Genomic DNA, 7,765 nt, shown 5'->3' with positions numbered 1-7,765 from the left:
TTTTACAACGCAGTAACCCCGGCTGAGTCTCGTGGAAGAGAACGTGGACATCCAACATGACGCTCTGGAAGGTTTCAGACCATCTCCTGACATCGGTTGAGTAGTCGGGGTCTCTGGTGTGATGCATCAGCACTAGAATGACTGGCTTCCTTCCAGAGGACACTGAAACTAGAGGAGCAGGATACAAGGTTAGAGATGTGTAACATGGTACAGGACTGTATGTTACCCTTTACCATACAGGAAGGAACCGCCACATTCATTCATTATTCACCTGGACATACAGTAAGTTGGGAGACAACGGGACACAAACATGTGAAAGACTCCAAACCACCACATGTCTGACTAGGCTACGCCACTCAAATACCACGGGCATTATGCAACGTGACCCCCCACACACTGCAACAGAAACTCTTTTAAAGAAAGTCTCCTGTATGACTTCTAAAATGTCTGAGGAGATCCTAGTGGAGAAAAGATTTAACTAACACAGTGAGCCAGCTGTAGAGTTTGAAGTGTAAAATTTGTTTTTCATATACTCATCTCCTAATTATGACACAATGAATGACTCATGTTTTGTTGGGGCTCTAGTGAGAGCAGTATATACTATATACAAACCCGATTCCAAAAAAGTTGGGACACTGTACAAATTGTGAGTAAAAAAAAGAGTTGAACAATTTACTAATCTCATAAACTTATATATTATTCCCAAAAGAATTTAGATAAGATATAAAATGTTGAAAGTGAGAAATTTTGAAATGTCATGCCAAATACTGGCCCCTTTTGGATTTCATGAGAGCTACACATTCCAAAAAAGTTGGGACAGGTAGCAATAAGAGGCCGGAAATGTTGAAATTACATCTAAGGAAGAGCTGGTGGAGCAGTCTGCAACTCATTAGGTCAAAGGGCAACATGATTGGGTATAAAAAGAACCTCAGAGTGGGGTGGCTCTCAGGAGTCAAGATGGGCAGAGGATCACCAATTCCCCCAATGCTGCGGAGAAGAATAGTGGAGCAATATCAGAAAGGAGTTTGAGTTTGAAATTCTCATTATCTACAGCATATTATCATGCAAAGATTCAGAGAATCTGGAACAATCTCTGTGTGTAAGGGTCCAGGCCGGAGACCAGACAGGATGCCTGTGATCTTCGGGCCCTTAGACGCCACTGCATCACATCCAGGAATACTACTGGAATGGAAATCACAACATGACTCAGGAATACTTCCAGAAAACATGTCGGTGAACACAATCCACCGGGCCATTAAAACTCTATAGGTCACAAAAGAAGCCATATCTAAACCGGATACAGAAGCACCGGCGTGTTCTCTGGGACAAGGCTCATTTAAAATGGACTGTGGCAAAGTGGAAAACTGTTCTGTGGTCAGACCAATCAAAAATTGAAGTTTACTTTAGAAAACTGGGACGCCATGTCATCCGGACTAAAGAAAACTGGGACGCCATGTCATCCGGACTAAAGAAAACTGGGACGCCATGTCATCCGGACTAAAGAAAACTGGGACGCCATGTCATCTGGACTAAAGAAAACTGGGACGCCATGTCATCCGGACTACAGAAAACTGGGACGCCATGTCTTCTGGACTAAAGAAAACTGGGACGCCATGTCATCTGGATTAAAGAAAACTGGGACGCCATGTCATCCGGACTAAAAAAAACTGGGATGCCATGTCATCCGGACTAAAGAGGACAAGTAGAACCCAAATTGTTACAGCGCTGAGTTTAGAAGCCTGCATCTCTGATGGTCTGGGGTTGCATGAGTGCGTGTGGCAAGGTCAGCTTACACATCTGGAAAGGCACCCTCAATGCTGAAAGGTATATTCATGTTCTAAAACAGCATATGCTCCCATCCAGATGTTGTCTTTTTCAGGGAAGACCTTGCATTTTTCAACATGACGATGCCAGACCACATACTGCATCAATTTCACCCTCACGACTGAGTAGAAGAAGGATCCGAGGACTGAAATGGCCGCCTGCAGTCCAGATCATTCACCCATAGAAAAAATTTGGCGCATCATAAAGAGGAAGATGCGACAAAGAAGACCTAAGACAGCTGAGTTGCTAGAAGCCTGTATTAGACAAAAATCCCCTCTCACCCCTTGTAGGGTGGTATGTGTCATCCTCAAGCTCGGGTCCTCTACCAGAAGCCTGGGAGTTTGAAGGTTCTGCGCAGTATCTTAGCTGTTCCTAGGACTGCACTCTTCTGGACAGAGACCTCTGATGTTTCACCTGGAATCTGCTGGAGCCCCTCTTCCAGTTTGGGGATCACAGCCCCCAGTGCTCCGATTACCACTGGCACCACTGTTGCTCTTACTTTCCACATCTTTTCTAGCTCCTCTTTCAGCCCTTGGTATTTCTCAAGCTTCTCGTGTTCCTTCTTCTTGATGTTGCTGTCGCTTGGGATCGCCAGATCTATAGCCTTCTTCTCCTGTTTGTCCATCAACACGATGTCTGGTTGGTTAGCCATCACCAGTTTGTCAGTCTGGATCTTGAAGTCCCACAGGATCTTAGCTTGGTCATTCTCGACTACCTTAGGAGGTGTCTTCCATTTTGACCTTGGGACTTCCAGCCCATACTCGTGGCAGATGTTCTTGTACACTACGACAGCTACCTGGTTATTGCGTTCCATGTACGCTCTTCCTGCCTGCATCTTACACCCTGCTGTTATGTGCTGTACTGTCTCAGGGGCATCCTTGCACAGTCTGCACCTGGGGTCCTGCCTGGTGTGGTAGACCCCGGCTTCTATTGATCTTGTAGTAAGTGCATGTTGTTGTGCTGCCATGGTTAGTGCCTCTGAGCTGTCCTTCAGTCCAGCCTTGTCCAGCCACTGGTAGGATTTCTTGATATCAGCCACTTCTTCTATTTGTCTGTGGTACACGCCGTGTAGCGGCTTTTCCCTCCATGACGGTTCTTCCTCTACCTTGTCCTCACCTTCGGATTTCTGCTGCCTGAGGTATTCACTAAGCCCTTCATCTTTGGGGTCCATCTTCCTGATGTACTCCTGGATCTTCGTCGTCTCATCCTGGACAGTGGTCTTGATACTCACTAGCCCTCAGCCCCCCTCGCTACGCTTGGTTTACAATCTCAGGGTGCTGGATTTGGGGTGAAACCCTCCATGCATTGTGAGGAGCTTTCTGGTCTTGATGTCAGTAGCCTCTATCTCCTCCTTTGGCCAGTTTATTACACCAGCGGGGTATCTGATGACTGGCAGGGCGTATGTTACGCACCCTTGATAAACGTGGGAGGGGACAACAAGGGGGAAGCTCTGTGCCCTTCATGGGACTTAGCAATTTGGCACACAGGGAAGGAAGATTGGGGATATCGGATCCTTTTTGACCGAACAAATTTGAGAAATAGACTGACAGTCCAAAAAATAAATACCTCTTCACCTGTGTTAGTGTCAACCCTTAACGATGTCAACCCACGAGACCAAGGCTATTTCATAGTATGCGCACGCCTGATAGGAAAAGATCCATGCGGGGCATTCTTTATAAATGTGCTGACGACCGAGTTGTACGACAAAGCCTACACTAAAATAAACAAAGGGGGCACGAACAGAAGGCTGAAACCGACCAAAGCGGGGGAAGCCGCAGTAAACAAGTGGCTTGCCTCCTCTAACAAAGACGACGCATTCTCAACCAACGTATGGCTGGGCTCCATCAGAAAACTCACAGTGATGTAGGTATAAATGACTCATGTTTTGTTTGTTCATTATTCCCTCATTCACAAAAACAGGCTACACCAGTCAAACCACACGCGTTAAACCTAAATGACTCCATTTGTGCACTGACTGCACTCTCAGACGTAGAAACGGGTGGAGGAGCTATGTTTTATGCCGCCCCCAATCAAAATGACCCATGTGCGTATTTCCATAATCGCAATGTGCGTGTACTAAATAGCACTATGATTTCTGAGTCCGAGAGCTTAGGACAATTTCACTATAGCTACATGCAGAATCTACAGCATGCACTTTGTATTACACGTACTCGCGGTCAGGGAACACAATACTTGGGCAAAACAATGGGGTGCGAGACAATTGTTAATGTAACATGTGGAATGGGTGGTTTCAACATCAGCAAATGCTTAAACGAACGTCCGAGGTTTATTAATCTCACAATGGTAGATCCCTCCAGAACTAATCTAATGCGCTGGCCTGATGATTCGGGTGCAGGCTCTTTAGTAGACTATGTTTGGCTTTGCGGTGACCACTGGTACCAACTCCTCCCGCCTTTATGGTCAGGCAGATGTGCTTTGATCTACCTTACTCCGTCTATCACTATAATGCAACCTTTTGAACCCGTTCCGCAGCGTTACTCTCGTCCTGTGACTTCTGATGACAGCACCTTTAGAGCTAAGCGCACAATGACAGAGACCGGTTCCAAATTTCTCTCAGGTTTTCTTCCATGGTGGGGCGCGGTGAATAATGCACATAATATTGATAAAATACATGAAAGTTTGGAAAATCTGACTGCCGCGATGGTTGCGGGGTTCAGTGAACTCCCTCCCGCCATGCGAGCTATGCGTAACATGTTTCTGCAACACCAAATGGGGTTGGATTTACTGTTAGCAGCTCAGGGGGGCCTCTGTCATGTAGTAGGTGATCAATGCTGCACATTCAACCCAGACATCGAAGGCAACCTCACTGACACAGTCCATCAGCTAAAACAACTCGCCACTATTCTCAAGGCCCAAGATGTCCTTAAATCAGATTCTGGGTGGGACTGGGGTGCTTGGATATTTGGGGTGGGTTGGGGAGCGATGATATGGAAAATTGTAGCTCCATTTGTCTCTGTAATGACCTTTCTTCTAATTGCTATTTGTTGCATTTTCCCATTGTAATTGTAATTTTCAGATGTATAATGATTAGGGTTGTAATCAAAAGTGGGGAATGTGATGGGAAAATTACATAGACAATGATTTCAAACATAGGCAATGACTGTTTATCTGTGTTTATTCAGTTCTTACTCATTCTTAAAAGTAAATCTTTCTTACAAGTCAAACCTCCACATATGCCTACAAACATGTGTCCCCTACTTCACACTTGCCTCATAAACAACGTGCCTGCTTCCTACAGACACCTCCTGTTTTAGGGCCCTCAGTCTCCAGGGACAGCTGAACAGTGTTATCACCGGAATAAACAAATGGCAAACAGATGCAGGCGCCCGGGAGATAGCTAAAGGTCAGGTTGCCCAAACTCTAGGTCAGAAACGGAACTAATCTATGGAAAAGATAAATCTCTGAACTTCTACGGTAGAATGACAGCGACAGCCATCTGTTGACGCGTTAACCAGATGTACAGGGACAGCAACTGGCACCAGTAAGTCTGAAGAATAAGATGAAGTGTTTTGTTTAGGATCAGAGTGTTTTTCCAAACATGATAGGGTTTGCTGTTGGGGCAAGAGAGGATGTAAGGAGTTGTCTCGTGGTACGCGGGCACCAGAATTGTGGGGTCACCTTGTTACTCTGTTGCATTGTGAACTGCTATTCTTGTCATTTTGTTTGGTTGTTCTCCAAATAATTAAACTCTTTCACCAAATATCTAAACTTTAAATCCAGTCTGCAGCCTATCTTTATTTTGTTTCAACAAGGTCTCTTCTTCACAAACAAATTCCTCCTTCGCTGAACAGAAACTTCCACTACAATGGCTCGGATCTTGTTTCTCCCGTTCAGCTGACTTTTCAGGACCTGCCTCACTCTTTGTAGGTATTTGGCTGTTGCGGTCTTCCTTGCTGCCTCCTCATGGTTTCCATTAGCCTGTCGCACCCCAAGGTATTTGTAACTATCCTGAACATCTGCAATGTGGCCTTCTGGTAGTTCAATCCCCTCAGTTCTGATCATCTTACCTCTTTTTGATACCATGCGACCACACTTGTCCAGCCAAAACGACATTCCAATGTCGTTGCTTTAGATCCTGGTAGTGTGGATCAGTGAGTCCAGGTCGTTGCTGTAGATCCTGGTGGTGTGGATCAGTAAGTCGATGTCTCGCTCATTTCTGATACAGCTTGATGTCATCCATGTAGAGGAGGTGACTGATGATTGTTCCGCTTCGGAATCGGTATCCGTAGCCAGTCTTCGTGATGATCTGGCTGAGGGGGTTCAGGCCCATGCAGTCCAGCAGAGTTCTTGATGAAGGCTATTAGTGTCCTTTTGACCTTGTACATCTCCAAACATTCCAGGATCCATGTATGTGGCATTGAGTCGTAGGCTTTCTTGTAGTCAATCCAGGCGGTGCACAGATTGGTCTGCCTAGTTTTGCAGTCCCGAGTGACTGCTCTATCCACCAGTAGCTGGTGCTTGGCTCCTCTGGCGTTACTGCCTATTGCCTTCTGGGCCCTGTGCATGTATTGAGCCATGTGCCTATTCATCTTAGCCGCTATGATGCCTGACAGGAGCTTCCATGTTGTGCAGAGGCAGGTTATTGGCCGATAGTTGGATGGGACTGTTCCCTTCTGGGGATCCTTCATGAACATGACTGTCCGTCCTTGGGTCAACCATTCTGGTTGGGTCCCATCCATCAGCAGTTGGTTCATTTGTACTGGCGTTCATGGAGTGCAGTTAGTTTCTTCAGCCAGTAGGTGTGGATCATGTCAGGGCCTGGTGCTGTCCAGCTCTTCATACCTGCCACTCTTTCTTGGATGTGTGCCATTGTAATGGTTACTGGTTCTTGTTCTGGGAGATTGCTGTGATCTGTTCTTAGATCCACTAGCCACTGAGCATCTGTGTTGTGGGATGCCTCTTTCTCCCATATGTTCTTCCAGTACTGTTCAGTCTCAGCCTTGGGTGGATCTGCTCCTATGTTATTACCCTGCCACTGAGAGTACACTTTGGATGGTTCGGTGGAGAACATCCGGTTTATTCTCCTGGCTTCTGCTTCTCCCTTGTATCTCTTGAGGCGGGGGGGCCAGAGCGGTGAGTCTTTGTTTGGCAGTCTCTAGAGCCTCAGGTATCGACAGCTTGTTGTATTTCTTAGGTAACCCCTTCCTTACACCTTTCTGTAGTTCTGAGAGCTGACTAACCTCTCTTCGTGTTGCCTTGATCTTGGCCTCTAACCTTCTCCTACATGGGGGGTAATGCGCTTTGTGGTTTGTGGTGTTCATCTTATAGCCAAGCATCTCTAGGATCCCTGTTGCTGTGGCGTACATCAGCTCATTGGTCTCACTTATGGCTTTAGTAGGGATAGTATGTAGTGCTGCGTTCTCATATTCTAGCAGACTTTCATAGGGTACTTTGTCACTTAGCCTTGGCAGTCTTGGTTGTTGTACTGGGGGGTCCAGCTTGGCTATGATCTTCAATCGTAGGTCAGTTGCCCTTATGTTGAGTGGTTCTGCGTTAGGGCTTATTGGGGCTTGGGACCCAATCTCTGAGTGTGGGGATGATGATGAAATCTCCCCGCTGACCTGTCGTCCTGGTTCCCCCTCGCCATAGCATATTTGTTGTACCTCATCAATCTCTAGTTGTGATAGGAGCTGCCGCTTGCGGATGTTGGAACACTGAGCCTGCAGCTGTTTCTTAGTCATTGTTGATGTTGGGTTTCCAAGCATCCATCCATCCCATAGTCTATGCATATAACCCCTCTCACTGGGGTTGCTTGTATAGTAGCATCGCATCAGATCCATGTTTTCTGCTCTAGTCCATGTATGTCTTGTTTGAGTAGCCCATTTCTCATCAGGTTGCCCAGGTTCCCTCTAGCAACTGACGCGGACCTTATTAACCCGGGCGACGTCCGAGCCGGTATGGCTCTCGTATTTGTGGTTTC

This window comes from Etheostoma cragini, chromosome 11 (assembly GCF_013103735.1).
Source record: "Etheostoma cragini isolate CJK2018 chromosome 11, CSU_Ecrag_1.0, whole genome shotgun sequence".
Taxonomy (NCBI): Eukaryota; Metazoa; Chordata; class Actinopteri; order Perciformes; family Percidae; genus Etheostoma; species Etheostoma cragini.
The sequence above is the reverse complement of the archived record's forward strand: the minus strand, read 5'-3'. Positions refer to the sequence as shown.